Raw genomic sequence first — 20662 nt, forward strand, 5'->3', positions numbered from 1 at the left:
AAAAAAAAAAAAAAAAGATATCTTCAAAGCAAAAAGGGACCCAAAAGGCTACCTCAAACTGAGTGAGAGAAACAAGAAAGAAAAAACCTGAAAGGGGAGAAAAGACAAAACATACGGGACAAGTAAGTAGACCCAGAAACATACATTAGAAAACATTATAAAACAGACCTATCTTATTCAAACATTAATGAAAGAACGAAGCTCTGACACTAATAAAATATTAGTTATTATTCCACTACCTGCTAGTCTGTCTCTGCTGGCAACTTCAGCATATCTACTTGTTTGAGTGACAACCTCCTGAAATCTTTGTGATTTCACTCACTTTTTAAAGCCCCCCTCCCAGGGGTGAACTAATTTTATTCTTACAGAACCAGCATAAATAGTGGGTCAAGAAATCTTGTGTTTTGAAGATTGACTGAGAAAGAAAATTTCCAAAATTTTCTCCAAGCTGAAAAAAATGTAGAAGCCTTAGACCAAATGGTGGTCAATACCCAGAATATTCCCAAATAGATTAATATCTGTAATTGGAAATAATGGCAATTTCTAGGGTTACGTCAGGACAAAATGAGATCATACACTCTGAACACTGTCTGGCATCTAGTACACACACAATAAATATTAGCTCTTATTGTTAGCAAAATAGATTTAGTTTAAATGACCAACATCAGACGGCTCTTTAAAAAAGCAACTGAAGTATAAAACCAAGGATGTGTGGCCAATAATGTAAAGTTTGACTTGCCATGACCCCATGTCAGAAGACTAGAAGATTCAAAATGTAATCTTGGTTAAAAAAAATCCAGGGAGAATTATTACATCACATTTCCATTCCAGACAACTGACACTAGGTTATAATTAGTAAAGAATTGGACCATCAAAGTCTTAACCCATGAGGCAACATGAGTTCTCTCAAAGGAACATGCTTTCTTGTCTGTTACTGATAAATTCCTGATGTTTTTAAAGAGATGAGAAAGCAAGACCATAGGTAATTAGTTGATTTAGCCTACTGAGAATTTCCAAAGGTCTCGGACAAATTTTCACACAAGCCATTTTCAAAATCTGGTCATAGTGTAGTGAAGAGGCTGTTTTATCTTGTGTGGTGCTTAGAGAGAGGAAACAAAGGGTATAGACAAACTCTTCTCAGTGAACCTCTGACAGAATGGGAGTTAATTGGATATGGGTGAGGTGTTTGGGTTGTCACAGCCTTGGGAGTGCATAGGCATCTGGGTGTGAAGGTGTCCTGTGGATGCTAAATATCCTTTGTTTTGTGAAACTGTCTGCTATAATCAGGGATTGTCCAGGTCCAAATGCTGAAAGTGGTCTGGCCCAGGCTGCCCATTGCAATTCACTGAGGAAGATAAAATGATATTGCTCCTTTTTCAAACAAATCATTAGAAATTCTACCACTCAGATTGTGTCTTCTCTTAATGTGAACCTGTTTCCTCATCTGCAAAACCAGTAACAATGATACCTTCCCTAAAGCATTTCGAGGATGAAATATGACATATGCATCTAGCTTAGAATTCTTTCAGGCATATAGCTGTTGCTCCATAAGTGGAGGCAGTCTTTGTTACTATTAACTGGCATATATATATAAGAAATATTTCTTTTGTCTGAAATTCCCTTAACTCTAAATCTCCTTTGCAGTTTTTCCAGGTCTTGAGAATTACCTTCACAATCAGTTGGACTGATGCCTTAGACCCTTTCCTGGACAGCATTCCTTGGTTTTGGAATCCGGCTCTACTATGACATTTCTGCTCCTGTTACACTTCCTGATGTGCATGGCTCTGCTTTATGGACCTGTTACTTACATCTGGTGTGTCTGCCTGGGCTCACTGACCACTCCTAGATCTACTATTCTAGAAATACAGTTGGTATATCTGCCTTCTCAACCAGGTGTAATGGCCCCTCTCCCAGCCATTTGAGTAAACAGCAGGTAACCTTGAGCTAATAGGCATACTGGAATATCAAGTATAAAGGCTACTCAAGCTGCTGCAGCTATGCAGAAGGAATAACCTCAGATTTATCTTTATTTTGAAATTTTGTAAAGAACATCTGAACTCTTCTCAAAAGATCTTTTTGGAAGCCCAGAATATGAGCCGTATCTTCTCCAGTGATGGCCTTGAATCTTATGTCCTATTTCTAGCTTCCATTTTCATGGTGACAAAATTCAAAGAAAGAGGAAAAAAGTGATCTATAGTTTAGGAAAATATATTCCTCTCCACTGTGAGCAGCACAAGTGCTGCCACTCCAAGATGAGCTTTTTGGTGTGTCTTGTCTGGCTCCCAACGTCCAACTGAACACAGTTCTCTGGTTCTCTTTCTTTGGTCTTTAAAACACTGGCCATGGTTGCCTAAGATGACTTCATTTCTGCATGCAGTCGTTCCTTAGTGTTGGTGAGAGCTTGGTTCCAGGACCCTCCTCAGATGCTCAAGTCCCTGATACAAAACGGTGGAGTATTTGCGTGTGACTTAGACATATTGTCTCATACTTTAAATCATCTCTGAATTACTTATAATACCTAATACAATGTAATGCTATGCAAACAGTTGTTATACTGTATATTTTATATTTTTTGTATTGTTATTTTGTAGTATTTTTCCAGAATATTTTTGATCCGCTGTTGGTTGAATCAATGGCAGAGCCTGTGGATATGGAGGGCCAATGGTACTTGTACCTTTATTTTTTAAGCTTTTAAGTTCAGGGGTACATGGGCAGGTTTGTCATATAGGTAAACCTGTGTCATGGGAGTTTGTGGTACAGATTATTTTGTCACCCAGGTATTAAGCCTTGTACCGATTAGTTATTTTTTCTGATGCTTTCCCTCCTTTCACTCTCTGCCCTCAGATAGGACCCGGTGTGTGTTGTTCCCCTCTATGTGTCCATGTATAGACATCATTTAGCTACCACTTACAAGTGACAACATGCTGTATTTGGTTTTCTGTTTCTGAATTAGTTTGCTAAAGATAAACGCCTCTAGTTCCATCCATGTTCCTCCAAAGGACATGATCTTGTTCCTTTTTACGGTCGCATAGTATTCCTTGCAGTATATGTATCACATTTTCTTTATCCAGTATAACATTGATAGGCATTTAGGTTGATTCCATGTCTTTGTTATTGAGAATAGATTTGCACAGTTTTAAAAATTTATGGTAAGATACACATAACATAAATTGTATCCTTTTAACTACTTTTAAGTGTGAAATTCAATAGTATTAAGTATATTCTCATTGTTGTCCAACCATCACCACAATGTTTTGTTTTGTTAAGAATGGTACAGTGTGGCTGGGCGTGGTGGCTCAAGCCTGTGATCCTAGCACTTTGGGAGGCTGAGGCAGGAGGATCACGAGGTCAAGAGATCAAGACCATCCTGGCCAACACGTTGAAACCCCATCTCTCCTAAAAATACAAATATTTGCTGGGCGTGGTGGCCTGCGCCTGTAGTCCCAGCTACTTGGGAGGCTGAGGCAGGAGAATTGCTTGAACCTGGGATGCAGAGGTTGCAGCGAGCCGAGATTGTGCCATTGCACTCCAGCCTAGCTCCTGGCGNAAAAAAAAAAAAAAAAAAAAAAAAAAAAAAAAAAAAAAAAAAAAAAAAAAAAAAAAAAAAAAAAAAAAAAAAAAAGAATGGCACAGCTGACAGCACTCTGAAGTCTACTTACTACTACACAATTCTTTGCCACTCATTTTCTCTTTGCTCTTACCAAGCTACTATGAATGGGAAATAATTGGGAGGTCTACTCACAACTCACCAGGCAGCAATCAGTTAAGAAAAATAATCCTTCTTTTTAAAAGCTGAAGAGCATTCCATTGTGTACATATGCCACATTTTCTTTATCCGTTTATCCATTGAGGGACACTTTGATTCCATTTACGGTTATTGTGAGGAGTGCTGCAATGAACAAGGCAGTGAGACATCTCTTCAGCATACTGATGACATTCCTTTTACATGTATTCCCAGTAGTGGAATGGTTGGATCACATGGTAGTTCTAGTTTTAATTGTTTGAGGAACCTCCATACTGTTTTCCATGATGTCTGTACTAATTTACATTCCCACCAGCAGCAGGTGTGAAGATTCGGTTTTCTCTACATTCTCTCCAACATTTCTATTTTGTCTTTTTGATCAAGTCCATTCTAATAGGCATGATGTTACACATCATTTGGTTTTAATTTGTGTTTCTCTGATGATATGATTCATCTTTAAAAAAGAAGGAAATCCTGTCATTTGCAACAACATGAATGAACCTGGACAACATGATGTTGAGTGATAGAAGCCAGGTACAGAAAAACAAATACCTCACCATCTCACTTACCTGTGGAATCTAAAAAAGTTAAACTCAGAGGCAGAGAGTAGAATGGTGGTAGCCGGGGTCTGTGGAGGGAGGGCATAGAGGGTTGGGGAGAAGTTCATCAAAGTTTACAAAATTTCAGGTAGATAGGAAGAGTAAGTTCAAGAGATCTATTGCACATCACGGTGACTGTAGGTAGTAACAATGCATAATATTCTTGAAAATTGTTGCGAGAGTAGATCTTAAGTCTTATCACCACAAGAAAATAAGTATGTGAGGTAACACGTGTGTTAATTAGCTCCACCTAGCCCTTCCATAATGCATATATGTTTAAAACATGTGGCACATGACACATATATACAATTTTTATTTGTCAATTAAGGGAAACAAATATGACTGTCTCCTTCCAAAAAAGCAAAGCAGCAAACAAAAAAATATATAATCCAGCCATGCTGCTGCTTTTTCTAGATGTCTCAGGCCAAGCAGTACTGTCATCAAGTGATCAGTTCTGTTAGGCTTCTTTGTAGCATTTTTACCATTCAGCCTTTCCATTAAAGTACTCATTTCAACCCAAGAAACCCCTTGTTTCTTATTGATAGTCCTCTGCAGTGGAGAATGGTGGAGGAACCCAGCCATCCTCATCCTGCTCTGCGATGCTGCCTGGCACAAGGCTTTGTACAGACTGGACTGCATGGTGATTCCTGGAGATTCATGGAGAATTCAAAGCTAATTCTCACTACAGCCACCTGCCTTGAAAGGTGAGTTTCTGTGGCCTCTTCTACTGAGATGCTTTAGTATCTTCCTGGCTACTCTTTTCCTTAGGTTGGTGTGAGTGTGAGGATGGTCATCGAATATGATCCCTCAAAGTACCCCCCAGACACAGTGCGATAGCAACTTGGAATGGAGAGAATTAAAAATAGATCCAGGCTGTCACACAGCCAGTCGAATCCTGTACACTTGAGTCTTACTGAAACTAGGAACTCCTGAGATTTGCTCCTTGTTGAAGAAACTCCTCAGTCAGAAATGCTGGATGGTCATTACACCGCATCCAGCAGATTAAGAAGATGAAACTACTGGTCAGGGTTGATGTTGGTTATGGGTTTACAAGTTTCTGAAAAAGAGCCATGAGCATGGGTGCGGTTGATAAAGAGGTTTTGTTAAATCCCCCAGAATGTGCCAAATCATGTGTTTTCTTCTCCCGCTCCTCCAGAAATTACCATAAATGCAATAATCTGTTTTTGACACACTAGGTTGTATGACAGGACTGGGAACTAGTCTAAGAATCTCTTTCCTTGAATGCAAATCTCCTGCTGTTGATTTGTGGTTTATTTTCCTACACAGGGTGGCAGGGACCCCCCAGCTGGCTTCCACATGGGATTGAGGTCCACATGAGATTCTATCCCTGTCCTGGCCTGGAGCAGACACAGGAAGTATAGGGTGACTTCTGTTAGCCATGGATTTAGGTGTCGAAGGTGCCAGCCTAGACCTGTGGAGGGTCGCCTTGTCCTCCTGCTCCCATTAACTTCTACTTTCCACCCCCACAACAGCAGTCGAGGCAAAGGAAGATGACGAAAAAAAAGCATTTATGGTCACAGCCAAATATTAGTTTTCATTTTAAATGGTACAGGCATTGTGAGCAAGGACATTCGTTTTTATCAGATGGGCCAGGCCCTGTTGGACTGTGGCATACCTATCATTTATTCCTGGGTCTCTCAACCCAAGTGAGCAGTCAGCAAAGAAACCATTTGGAAGCCCCTCTGTTGCTGTTGTTTTAAATACCATAATTAGATTAACTAATGCTTATTCTGTTATTTCCTATGAACAATCCAGCTTTTTTCCTTTCAGGAAGGTGTGCCCTGTGGTCAGGACCAGACATGTTCCTGTGCTTTTTCTCTCCACATATTTTTCCCCTATGATGCAGAGGCAAAGGAGCTTTGGGTGGGTGTAGGCTGAATGCCCAGGAGGGTGCTGCCCAATGAGGTCAGTACATCATGTCAGAGACCCATGCCCGCCTAGAATTGCCCCCACCAGGGCCTTGTTGAGTCTTCTCCCTGCAGCTGGGAATTTTGTCCTGCCTTGATGTAGATGTGCATTAACTGAGTTTATCTGCACAGGAAGGGATATGAGCTCTGAGTTCATGGACTCTTCCTTTTCTCAGGTTCCTGGGAATGATTTAAGAGCTGGATTCTAAGCATCTTGTGGAGGCTGGGGGTGTCTAACCACTCACGTCTCAGGGATATGGGAGGGCCTAACAATCAAAGTGTGCTTGGGGCTAGACATAGAAGCTGGAAGAAGGCGGAGAACAAATGAACAGGGGCCTGGCCTTCTAAATATCTAAATAATGGGCTTGAAGGGCCATACAGACCACCCAGCCCCTGGGATAGACAAAGAATGGGCAGTGTCTGGAAGCAGAACTGGAAAGACCCCCCCACACACACATAGCCCACCCATGCGAGATTTTCAATCCTGGACTCCACACTGCCACTGACAAATATGTTTTTTTCTGGGAGACTCTCTGACCTCACCTATCCTTCTTCATGTATAAAGTAGAAATTTTGTAACTCATTTGTCAATATTTTCCTGGGATAATATAAACACAAATGAGATACAGAAATGCTTTGCAAGCAGATGAACTAAATAAGTATATCCAGAGTACTGGCAAACTGGACTGCTTCTTACGACCCACTTGCTTGCTAAGTCTTGGAAGAGAATTTGTGGGCAAACATCCTATTTTACATCTCCCATCTGGGGACAATATATCAAATGACTTACAACATTTTAATCATGTAACACAAGTCTACTGTTATGAGTATTAAAAGTGTGAAAGATTTAAAAATAAATGAAAATGACAGTGCCCTCACTTAACAGTGGATTATTCTCTGAAAAAGAAAGAACTCCAAACTCAATTATTATTACTGAATCATATTTATCAGTGTGTACTGTGTACTCAAGAAAGAGGCTGCACACACAAACAGATTAACAAACACAAAACCCCAGACCCCAAAACCAACACTATGGTTGAAAATGCCCAGAGCACATGTGACTTTTCAGGAGCCTCTGATGACCCTGAAGTCACAGACAAGGAACCCTGGTTTAGATGGTTTGCTACTCCAGACAGGAACAATGCTTTATTTGCTATTGTACCCCAAGTCCCAGCACAGTGCCAGGCATCTAAGAGATGTCACTGTGAGTTGGCAGAGCTAGACGCATTGTTATTTATGCTCTTTTAACACAAGCACAGATATGCAGGGCAACTTTGGACCAGGGACTCAGAGGGAAGATAACAATAGCTGAAGAGTTTGAGAGGCAAGACGAGCACAGCTAACCAAACCGCTGAGAAGTGACTCCACTTCTTAGCTAGCTGTGAAGGTATGGTGGACAGAGACAGTCCTAACACCCAGCTGAGAATTCAGGAAGACACCTGAGGACAAGATCTTGATACAGTCACTGGAACCATAGTACAATATGAAGTGTGACTGAGGGCAAGCCAGACCAGAGGCTAGTTACAGATGTTCCCAGCCTTTAGGGTAAGGAAATGAAGGGACCAGGAGTTGGGGAAATAATTGCTGGAGGCTCTGTCTTCGACTGTGCCTGAGACAGGAGGAGATCACTCAGCTTCTCTGAGGTTGTTCCGTGGAGTTTGCAAGTTTCTCAAGCACACTTTGGCCCACTTTTAGAGGTTCATAAATACAAGACAGCTCTTAGTTTCTATTGCTTCTACCTTATGCCAGGCATATGGTACTGAAAAAATTAAAGAGTAGACATTTTTGATGATAATCAGTTGTAAAAATAATCAATTGGTGTTATTAAAATGTTGTTTACCTGTATTCATCCTTCCATGTAGTATACTCTAACAGACATCATTTAACCTCAGCACTTAATCAGGAGCACTGAAACACTGCTGCTCTTGTGGGATATTATACTCCATTATTCTAAGACACCAAGGAGTACTTGGAAGAGAAAACTCAGATGAGCAGCTTCATAGTTGGGTAGGCTGGCTGCATCTCATGCAGATGCAGTTATAAGAACAAAACTCTTTTGAAGGGAAAATAGAAATGGTTCCCACATTAGCTGATAAATAGAAGATAATTAAGAGATTTTCTATAAATTGTTAAGTTTGCAGAATGTTAGAATCAAAAGGGATCTTGGAAATTACCACGTTGCCAGTTACTAATTTTAAATCGAGGAACCAGGTGTTGAGGGTAAATGGGTTGCTGAAGGCTGGGAAGTTAGAGGAAAGGAGTAGCATCTGTTTCCTCTCATCCCAATCAATGGTCCTTCCAGGGATCTCCCTGGCTGGAGGGAAGGGGTGGGCATAAGGACCAGGGGGAGAGATGTGTAGATTACTCCCTTCTTCCCAATGTTCACCATGCAGAAGTCATTTGTCCAATGGGGAAACTGTAGGGGGAAAAATTATTTTAAAATTCCCTAACAAATGTGACATCACAAGTCAGGTTTCTTCTCTAGACTTTCTAGGTGTTTCTAATGACAACCTCATTTATTAACTCTCATAGCATAGCATTCTTTTTGCTTGTTTTCTAAGGAAAATCAAGGTTTTGAAAGTAATATTTTTGAGATGGAAAAAGTTGGGAGATCCAAAACTGAGAAAAATGTGAACAAAATTATTTTAAAATTCTTTTTTCTTTCTAAATTGTATTATTTTTGATAGAATAAAGCAATTTTAAGCACTATTATAATATATTGATGAGATTTACATTGTGGCAAAATTAGCTTTTGATTTTATCACAAACAATGAATATTTCTGATAATATTTTTTGAGGAATTTTTAACCCCATTAAAACTTTCCTTACATCTCTACTTGAATGTCTGTAGTTTCTGGTTAAAAACTGATTAAATCTAAGGAAATGTTCTTCCTAGATGAAAGAAAGGGTTCAATGTGTCATGCTTCCTCTGTAAATGCTTTGGCTAATGGAGTACTCATGTTCAACCAGATGTGGGAAAATTCTATCCACAGGTCCTTGAATAACTAATGGACAATTACCATGGGAAGTCTTTTGATAGAAGGCAACTTGACATTTGTTAAATGTCAAACTTCCTTAGACCACAGATATCACGTATTTCTAAAGGGACTTGAATCCTTTGAAAGAAATCAGTTACATATGGTGCCAGTGTTAACACAGATTTTGGGCTGTCTTCATTCTTTAAGGAGGATGACAGCTAAAGTTTATGGAGTGCTTATCATGTACAAGTCACAGTTCTAATTATTTTATATGGAATAACAACATTATTATTGTCTCAATCTTACTGTTGAGGAAATTAAGGCACAACAAGTTAAGAACTTGGCTAAGATACACAGCTTATAAGGAAGTCTGGGTCCAGAGACTGTGCCCTTTTATGTTATACTGCCTTTTATGAGTAAAAATTTCCATACAGCATTGTCCCTAATAGGCCATGATTTTAGATTATTCCCTAGGGTTCTACTACGTGATGAAAATGTGGATCCTTAAATTAACTCACTATCTCTATTTGTCCCTTCTACATGAACAGTGATAGCAATAATGGCTATTATTATTATTATTTTGGAATTTTAATATAAGTTTTTACTTCCAGTGAAAATAGAACCTCATTAGTCTAGAGTTGCACTGCACAGTAGAATAGGCAGAAGTTACCTGTGGCTACATAAAATGAAATTAATTGCAATTAAGTACTGTCATAGTCTGTTTTCTGTTGCTTCTAACAGAATTACTGAAACTGGGTAATTTACAAAGAAAAATAATTTATCTCTTACAGATACATAAGCTGGTAAGTCCAAGGTCAAGGGGCTACATCTGGTGAGGGCCTTCTTGCTAGTGAGGACTCTCTGCAGAGTCTAGAGGCAGTTTAGGGCATCACATGATGAGGGGCTAAGCTTGCTAGCTTAGGTCTGTCTTCCTCTTGTTATAAAGCCACAAATCCCACTCCCATGCTCACCCACTAATCCATTAACATATTAACACATTCATTCAGGAACGAATTAGTCTATTCGTGAGGGCAGAGCCCCCATGATCCACTCACCTCTTAAAGGCCCTGCCTGTTAATACTGCCACATTGGAGATTAACTTTCAACATGAGTTTTGAAGGGGACAAACATTCAAACTACAGCAAGTACAATGTAAACAGTAGTTCCTTAGTCATACTGCTATGTTTTTAATGCTTGATAGCCACAGGTGGGTAGTGACTACCATAGATACAAAAAAGTTCAATCATTGTGGTTCTATTGCATAGCAATGTGTTGTAGCATTCTCAGTGTCTTTATATGTAACTAAACGCATCAATTACTAGATGCAGAATGCAGCCAGGAGATAGAACTTTATCTATTTGGAAAAAAAACCTCATATATTTATCTTTAAACTTGTGAGGTTGGAACTAACTAAAGTTGCATATTTGACCTTGAACCAAGCCAACATAAAGTGAGAAAATTACAAGTGAGAGGAGAAGGATTGGCTGGTGATCTGATGAATCAGTAAATTATATATGTAGTGAAGGGAGAATCTTTTCCATGGAGCTAAAGGGAGTGTGTTAAAAGGACTCTTGGCTCCCCCAAAAGTAGAGCAACTCACTTTTGACGTGTAGTAACATGGATGTATGTACCATTTAGAATGTCAGAATGAGCAGAATATTTTGCTATAAGAGCATGTTTTGGAAGATTTCTGAAAATGAAATGGGATTTTAGGAAACTTTTCAAGTGAAAGGAACTTCTTTTAGTCAGCTTTCTACAGAGAGACAGAAACTATAGAATATAGACAGCAATATATAAAAAGGGATTTATTAGAGGAATTAGCTTCTTTGATTATGGAAGCTGGGAAGCCTCAAGATAGGCTGTCTGCAAGTTAGAGAACCAGGAAAGTGGATAGCATGGCCTGGCCCAGGCGTAAAGGCTTCAGGACCAAGGAAGCCAATGGTGTAACCCTCCATCAGAAGCTGAAAGTCTGACAGCATGGTGGTGGGGAAATAGGCTTCACATGAGTCCTGGAGTCCAAAGGCCAGAAAACCTGGTGTTGTGATATCCAAGGACAGGGAAAGAAGAGTGTCTTGGCACTGGAAGAGAGATTAAATTTCCCGTTTCTTCATCTTTTTGTTCCATTCAGGCCTCCATCCAATGGGATGGCACCTGTCCACATTGAGGGCAGATCTTCCCACTCAGTCCACTGGCTCACACACCAATGGCTTCTGGAAACACCGTCATAGACACCTGGAACAGCCCAGTCATTCTAATCAATAGCACATATGCCTGGGTTTTCCTTTCAGCAGAAGAGGGACAGGCTCGGTGCCTATCCATTGACAATAGCTGATGCTTTACCAGCTATCTGGGTATCCTTTAATCTAGTCAGGTTGACCTCACAAATTGACCATCACAGTACAAAAGGGCTGGCTTATTTGGGATTGTGCAGGTCAGACTGGCTTTTAGATTTCTGGGTTGGGGACCAAAGATACCAGAATCTGCAGTCATGATTCACTCTCATGAGGGAAGAATGTTGGAGGGGAGGTATTATGCTTTCCCTTGTTCAAGAGGTAATTTTGACTCCAGGTGTGTTTGGCCATCAAAAGCCTGTCTTTCCACTATGGCATTTGTCCTCAGTACATATCCTACAAGTTTAGCAAATTTAATTGAGGAAATCACAAAAGATGTTGCCCAGAAGCGTGGCCTCAGGAAGATTAAAGAGTGGGGGCTACAGGAAGATGGGATGTGACAGGAGAGCCACTCTAGGGAAGAAGATTGGTCAAGGTGGAGGCAGAGGGATGGGGAGGAAGAGATACAACACATTTAATAGCTCTACTTTGGCCACAGTAGCCTTGAAGAAATGGTAATTAATACTTAAATTAGGTAGGAAGATAGACTACAGTACTGAGCACAAGAGATCATTTTTCCTATTACTGTCCAAAGCTGTTATCCTGTGAAGAAGCTGAGACTGACTGCATCAACAGTAACTTGCTGTCATTGTGAGGTTTCCATGGTCCTAACCTTGACTTCAAGGTTAAGCTCTGTTAGACACTAGCACTCCTGAAGGGCCAACCTCCTCTGAATTCTGATGCATTCATTCATGTCTCAATTAAGGAAAATGACATCATTTTAGAGAATTGGTACTTTCAAGGGGTCAGTACATAAACTTACAGTATTAAACATACTTGTCAAATGGCAAACCACACACTTTGTGGGCACAGAAATGAGCAATCTTTTCCTCTGAGACTCCTCTTTCCCTCCTCCTCCATAAATAACAGTCCTACATCAGCATTATTCAGTTTTCTTCTAGGCACCCTCTAGCTTCCTGAGAATGTAGAACATGGTGCTGTTTAGCATCTGTTGTCCTGTCTTTTCATCTCAAACAATCTGCTGTATTCTCAGAAAAGGGCTTCTCGGGAGGCAGGGAGTTAGGACTGATGTGGAGGTGATGCGAAGTGGAGGTGGAAGAGAAAATGAATCAGCAGAGCTGCTCGTGAAAGTTGACACAATGTGCGTATTAAGATTTTTGGGTCAAGTTTTTGTATATCTTTTGGTGCATTCTAGATATGCAATTTTAGAATAAATCCTAAAATGTGTTTTACAATAAAATTGCATATCTAGAATGCACCAAAAGATATACAAAAACTTGAGCCAAATAGATATGCAAAATAGAATAAAATACTATTTTACAGGAATAATTTTGAAAAGCAAAAATAAAAGCAATAATTGAGAGGTAAAACCTATTTCACCTAAAGGGCGCTGCCTCAATCTATCCTGGGACTGAGATCATTTGGGGCTGCAGAGAGAAAAGCCTACATAAAACAAATGTTTGCTGTCTTGTTTAATGTGTAAGGTCATAAAAATGAGTATCACCACCTTGAATTGAAGCAGAAATGTGAAGAGTCAGCTTCTCTGTGCCTTTTATCAAAGCCACACCTGCACTGTGAACCACGGTCAGCCTGTGGGTCCACCAATAATATCAGTATTGTGAATAGCTTCAGGTTAGTATGTCCAGAGATATTTTAGTGATGGAAGTGGAAATCTTTGACTCTGCAAACCCATTAGTGCTGGCAGGCATGTGTTGCATGTGGAACCAAGTGTCTCTGCACACAGACTAGCATGCCAGTCTGTAGAAAGGATGCTGGGAGTGGGCTTTTCCTCTACCCATTCCCACACAGTCATCAGTGTGTGATTATGCTTTTGGAATCACCATGGGTACACTGGGAACTCACTTGTTGCCAGACACTTCTTGTGGGCTTGCAATGGTTTCACCCTCCTGAAAAAACTGGGGCTTGCTTGGTCATAGTGAATACCAGACCCTTTCCATCCACCTACCTCTCCTTGAAGGAAGCTTCATGCTCAAAAGAGACAGTAGCTACTAAACATCTCTTCCTTTAAAGGGACGTGGAGTTACAAAAATAGGACTCTAAGCCTGCGTTTGCCTTTTCTCTACTTCCAGGATTGTTATATTACCATTGTAAAACAGGTTTCAGCATACAAAGCCCTGTCATGTACATTTTTCTTTTTTCTTTTTTTGTTTTTATTCTGGCAGGAAGATGTGAGTCATAATTGTGCTAGGATGCAACATCTGTATATGTAAAGATATGTCAAGGACGTAGACACTTAAATTGGCCAGTTGATTAATAGAGGCAAGGCAGTTAAGGGAGAAATATCACTTAGCAGCATCTAACTAGAAGGACAAATTCTCAGTCATCATTAAGTGCCCAGATGATACAAAGACAGCTTTTTCCTGGGAGAACTATGGCAGCAAAATAGTAGGATGAACACCCAGCTTATCTATACCAAACAAATCCCCCAAATTTATACTTCTTTGGAGATATGTCTCCTCCTCTTATTCATTTTACATAGTCAAGTAAAAATGTAGACGTGATTAAGAAATCAAGGACTCAGCTTCCAACAAATGCAATTAAGGCGACAGACGAAACTACACTTAATTATGAAGTTGGACGGTGACATGATCATTTCCTGTGTGCCTTCTATGGATCACTTGCCAATCAGAAAATGCCACATCTCATTCATCACAGAAACAAGGGGCTCTTTTGCTCAAAACTGAAATGTGTACTTTAAAAACCCGACAGTTCTCAGGTTCTGTGGTTCACCCCTAGTAATGTTGTAGAGTTACATGACTGCATTCACAACTGACATTCTTTGTAATGTGAAAGAAAAGAAAACTCATTGGCAGAGGATGCTGATTACAGCATACTGCCTAAAAAATTTTCCACAGCACTCAAATGCTTAAAGATTCATTCTCACAGTTTCCATAGAAAAACACTCTTTTAGAAGAAAAGTTAGTTTTCCTAAGTAAGCAGTATGAATATGAATTTAGAAGCGAACAAATTTTTAAAGTAAAATATTTTATGTGATATTGATACTTGAAATCGTTATATATCTTTTTAATTTATAAATATTACCAACTACCCAGCTCTGTGAAAGCTTACTATGTTGCCAGATTTGCATCAGAGTAATAAAATATTACAACCACATTTGAAGACCCCCATGCTCCCACCTTCCCAATCGTGGGTACCATGTGTACTTAAACATGTGTATGTTTATACATGTACGTGAATCACATTGAACATGTTTGTGTTTATTGACTATACAAATTTCCTTTTCTGTAATTTTTCTTTGTTCATTTATCTATTGAACTAGCACTTTCTTACTAATTTGTTATTAGGTTGGTGAAAAAGTAATCATTGTTTTTGCCAACATTTTCAATGGCAAAAACCTGATTACTTGTGCACCAATCTAATAAAAGTTATGGATATAATGCCTTTTTTTCATGATGTATATTATAAATGCCTTCTTCTAGGTTATGGATTCTTTTATAACTTTGTTAATATAGTATGTTTGTTTCAACACTACTTAATTTCAAGTAATTTATCAATCTTTTCTTGTGTTTGTGTATTTTGTATTTTGTTTAACAAAGTCTTCCCTACTCTAAAACTATTAAGATATTCTCCTAGGTTTTAATCTCAAAGTTTAAAATTTTATTTTCATTTCATATATGTGAAGAGACCCAATTTTATTTTCTTTTTTATTAAAATAATAATAATAATAATTCAGCACCGTTTATTAAATTCCCCATCCTCTTTTTATTTACTAAGTTATCTCCATATCAAATTTCCGCACATTTGTATTTCTAGGCTACTCTGATCTATTCATCTCTTTATAGCTGGTAGGATCCTCCTATCCTTTCTTTATTCTTCAAAGTTGTCTTCATTGTTCTTGTCCCTTTACGCCTCTGTATGAACTTTTAAATAGTATTATTGAACTCTACAAAAATCCACAGTGGCTTTTTGATTAAATTGCATTGAGTTTATACATGAATTAATGGGGAATATCACATTTAAATCATTGAGTATTCTTTTCTACTATATATCATCATTTGATTAGGTATTTTATTTCCTAAAATAATAGTTAAAAAAATTTTTCCATAAGGTCTTCAAAATGTTGTTAATTTGTTTTAGACACCTTATAGTCCTTTTTATTGTGAAAGAGATTATAAGCTTTTCTTCTATTACATTTTCCATTAGTTTGTATATAAAGATCTTAATGATATTTGATATTGATCATGTATTCACACAGCTTATGAGTTCTCTGTTAGTTCTAATAATTTAGATATAGAATAAATGTCTAAATAGTGATATTGTCTGTTGACTATTTTTTTTTCCAAATTTTCCTCCCTCCCTCCCTCCCTTCTTCCCTTTTTCCTTCCTTTCTTCCTTCCCTCCCTCCCTCCTTCCTTCCTTCCTTCCTTCCTTCCTTACTTCCTTCCTTCTATCCTGCCTTCCTTTTCTACTATGATATACAGCTATTGGTACACTTTTAAATAATTATAGAAGTGATCCTTAAATCGTGGGCAGATTGACTTAGTTCTTATTCATGAGATCCAGTGTTCGTTTAGGTTCTCAAGTTCCCAGGTGGTCAGCGACTTATCTTGATCTATCTTTTTTTGGAGGAGGGAGCTCAGCAGCCCTAACCCGGTTTTAAGTACTGCTGTGGTCTCCATCTTGCAAAGAACATTTTAAGCACTTTCCTTCATAAATGCAAAATGCCATGTCTAGCAATGTCTACTTCCTGGAGGAGACCAGGCCCAAACTTCAGCCATGCACACTGCTCATTTCTTGTTCAGCATCTTGGGAGATTTTTCTCTAGAGTACATACCTAGAAATGGAATTATCTCACTTTCTAAGATATCTTCAGCTTTACTAGATATTGCCATGGAGATGATTTTCTTGTGTTTCAATTTGCCTATGTCATTTTTACTTTTATTTGTGCTTTAAGCATTTTATCTCTTGTTGCTATTTTTCTGCCGTGAAAACTGAAGCAATATATGAACTTTTGGAGTGATTTTGGCCAGGAGTCATCACTTCTATTTTAAACATGACTTTCTTTGTATGTAAGGTAGGAATCAGAACAATTATATTTATGTGTCTGCAGAATAATCCCTCAACTATGAATTCAGTATGACTATAGATTCCAACACAAGGAAAATATCTGCCCAGTTGCCATATGGCTTACTTATCATTTGTTGAACATGATCTGTGCATATAAAACATTTTTTAAATGGGATCTGACCTATAATGGATACTTGTCCTCTCCAAAGCTTGTGATGAAAGGTGACCCCCAATGTTGGAGTCAGGGCCCAGTGGGAGCTGTTTGGGTCATGGGCATGGATCCCTCATGAATGGGTTGGTGCCCTCCCTGCAGTAATGAGTGAGTTCTTGCTCTATTAGTATACACAGAGCTGGTTGTTTAAAAAAGCATAGCACCTCCTCCCCATCTCTCTTGATCCTTCTTTCACCATGTGGCATGCCACTCCCCTTCCTCTTCCACCATGATTAACTACTTCTTGAAATCCTCACCAGAAGCAGATGTTGGCACGATGCTTTTTGTACAGCCTGCAATACCATGAGCCAAATTAACCTATTTTATTTATAAATTGCCCCTTCTCAGGTATTCTTTATAGAAACACAAAATGGAATAACTTAGGGCCAGTATAAGTTTATTGTTTTAAAAATTAGACATTCCTAAGGCACTTTCAAGTGTGTAAAGGCACACTTTAAGACAATGTAGTGAAGGGGTTGAGAGAAGAGCTTCCAGTCACACCACCGAGTTGGATTCCAGGTTCCACCAATTACTAGTTTATTAAGCCATGGTTTCCTTATTAATAAAATGGGACTCTGTTAGTATCTACCCTGAAGGGTTATTTTGAAGCTTAAGCAAAATAGTCTACATTTAAAACTTTTAGCACAATATTTGGCATATAAAAAACACTCAACAAAATTTAGCTATTATTTATTTAAGTTCATAAAGGTTGATAGATTATCTTTTATGTGACATAACCTGACAATAATCTGTAGCCTTTTATTTTCATTACTTTCAGCTTGTCCATTTCATAAAATTAATCACATATGCTTCCTGTAATTAGCATGTAGGATAGGGGTCTTCCATAATTTTTAGATAAAAATAGAAGCTACACTTTCAAATTAAAATGGAAAAGTTAAACTCCATGAAGTAATCAAAGTCTATTTGCTTGTGTCTCATTGCTGAAGACTAATAATCTAACAATAGGCAGATTATTTCCATTATATTAGCTGAAGAGAAAAATGAATGACAGACTACAAATGATAGAAAATAAAATAAGAACATCAAATATTAAAAGCCAAGTTTAGAGATGACATAAAGATTCAATTACTAACATTATGAGGCTTTGCCCTTCTGCTTAGTATAAAAGCAAACTATGCTCTGTGAAATAGTGCTTAAAACTGGTGAATTCATGGTTTAGCCAGGTATACTTACAAATCTGTGTTATAAGTGAACATGCAACATGAAAAATAGTATCGAATTGATGGTGTAATAGTGACAGACATATGTTCCTTTGAGGAACTGGCCTTTCTCCACCAAGTGCTTGCCAATCACGTGACCCAAACTTTCACATTGCAAGGTTGACCTGAGGCCAGGGAACCCATCCTCCTGAACACTGTAATTGATTTAGAGATTGTTTTTGCCATGCAAAATATTTTTTAGTCAAATTTGTTATGAATTTCTGTTATTACTTCTGAATTTTGAGTTTATTAGAAAATGGTTTCCTATTCCCAGCTTATTAAAGTATACACTTATGTTTTCTTCTAGTATTTACTTGTATTCATTTGTATAGTTTATCCTGGTGTGTCATATGAATCACTTTAATCTTTTTTTCATATAACTCTGCCAGTTATATCAACCACACTGAGTTTAAAATTCCTCTTTTCTTAATTTAATGTGTGGTCTTTATCATGTGTTATATTTCCATATGCACTCAGTTCTTTGAATATAACATGTCATTTCTCTCTGAATGCTTTTAAGATACTTTTATTTTGTTTTATAACAATTTTACTGCAATGTGCTTGGTTATTTTATTTTTTAATTTATCATGTCTGTGGTGTGTAGCACTTACAAAACTGTGATTTGATATCAGTTTTGAAAGATTCTCAGCTACTTTCTTATCAAATATTTCTGCTGGCCCATTATCTCAATTCTCTTTTTGAGATTCCAATTGCAGATGGAATCTATGAGTAATAAATTAAGGCCTATGTTAGACCTTTTTACCTTGTTCCACTCATCCCTTATTTTCTTTTCAGTATTTTCCAAACATCTCTCTGTTTTTCAGTCTGTATATTTTCATTTGATATATCTTCTAATTTACTAACCCTCTCTTCATCTGTATCTAATCTGATGCAAACATTGAGTTCTTAAGTTTCAGTTACTGTATTTTAACTCATTTATTGATATATAATTTATATATAATTCATAGATCACATAATAATTCACCTATTTAAAGTATACAATCAATAGATTTTAGTATATTCACAGTCATATAACCACCACTACAATTAATTTTAGAACATTTTCATTACCAAAAAAGAAGCCCCATACTCATTAGCAGTCATTCCCCATCTTCTCCCATACTCATTAGCAGTCATTCCCCATCTTCTCCCAACTCACCAACCTCTAAGCCCCACTAATCTACTTTCTGTCTCTCTCTATATATTGCTTTTTCTGGAAATTTCACATAAACAATCATAAAATCTGTGATCTTTTGTGACTGGCAATTTTTATTTCCTTCTTCTGCATATTTTTCATGCTTCCTAATTTCTGCCATTATCCATGAATTATGGACAGGGTGTGGGGGTTAAAATAATATTTACTTTTATACTGCAGTGGATACTTAGGACATTAAATCCAGGGACTAACTCCACCGCTGAGATGCTACTTTTGGGGATCATCTTCTCCCAAGCTCCACGTTTTAGCTTTGTGCAGAGTGATGTCGTTGTATACCCTGAAGTGGTTCAGCCTGTGGTTGCTGCATTCTGGGTCGACCAAGGACTCTGAGTCCCATCCAATTTCCTGGTTTTCAGTCTGTGCCTCCAGGCACTTCTTCCTTGGCCCCTGGGCAGCATGGTGAATGAGATTCAGAAACCTGGCATCTGCAGGTTCCTCCAGGTTATTATGCCAAGACATGGGCTTCCTGGTTAATCTTGTGAACCTTGCGCAGGGGATTCACGTGGCACTGCGTGTAGAGTTTCTGGGTTTGTAACTCTTTGAGGCACAGCTCCCACAAGATCTGGTTCTGACGGACCTCATCTGTGGCCACCCTCTCCTGTGGGTGTCCCACCATGGCCTTGGAGGTGCTGGGTGAGGGTGAGGGTGAGGGTGGGTCCTGCGCTCTCTCAGCGTCCTCTTACCGTTGTCTGCATCTCCAGGCAACGGTGCCCCACTCCGTCACCAGGCAACAGCGTTCTTATGATACCGCTCTGCCCTCTCCGAACCCAGCCTCGTTACTAGAACCACCTCTGGATAATGTCAGGAAAAAGACTTGCCATCAGGTGGCAGACCCAAAAGATAATAAACAGAACTGGACCTCACGTTGGCCAATCACTTCCCTCCTTGATAACAGATCTTCACTCCTCCACCTTCTTTGCCCCTGGTCCTGCAGTTCGCTCTGTAGTCACAGACCAAGTTCTCTGGAGAAGCCAGTTCAAATGCAGAGCTTGTGCAGGCTGGTGGCCCAGGCAGGAGAGGAAAGGCGCAGGCCAGGCCGAATGCTCGCTTGCCATGGTGTTGGAGTCCCTGTGTCCACCAGGTCGCTGCTGGGAATCCACACTCCTGGCAATTCTCAGTTGCCTGAGAACTGCCCCAGTAGGAGGGAAACCGTCTCGCCAGGGTGAGATTTGTAATCCGTCAGGTCTGGTTGTGGGTGGCTGGAAAGGGGGTGGGGACTAGAGTACAGGGGACTAGTAAGAAGGGCTATGGGGAGGACGAGGTGGAAAGATACGGGGGCACTGGGAAAGGGGTGACTTACGAGCAGGGCGGTGGCACACCGATGCTCTGGAGGTATCACAGGAAGAGCTGTGCAGGGAGTTCAGGGAG

At 39.1% G+C, this 20662-nt stretch overlaps 1 long non-coding RNA gene and 1 pseudogene across 1 annotated transcript in view; one reads left to right on the forward strand and one right to left on the reverse strand.

The window, feature by feature from the left end:
* LOC119467004 overlaps nt 1-12754 on the forward strand; it is a 20923-nt gene extending 8169 nt beyond the window's left edge. Inside the window, exons 2-3 of the long non-coding RNA XR_005195518.1 lie at nt 1645-1813; nt 4887-12754. This is a non-coding gene — a long non-coding RNA (uncharacterized LOC119467004). The remainder of the gene's footprint in view (nt 1-1644; nt 1814-4886) is intronic.
* A 6446-nt stretch (nt 12755-19200) lies between these two features.
* Nucleotides 19201-19910, reverse strand: LOC108282803 (annotated as a pseudogene).
* Between the last annotated feature and the right edge of the window lie 752 nt (nt 19911-20662).

This window comes from Cebus imitator, unplaced genomic scaffold (assembly GCF_001604975.1).
Source record: "Cebus imitator isolate Cc_AM_T3 unplaced genomic scaffold, Cebus_imitator-1.0 Scaffold251, whole genome shotgun sequence".
In the NCBI taxonomy this organism is placed as follows: Eukaryota; Metazoa; Chordata; class Mammalia; order Primates; family Cebidae; genus Cebus; species Cebus imitator.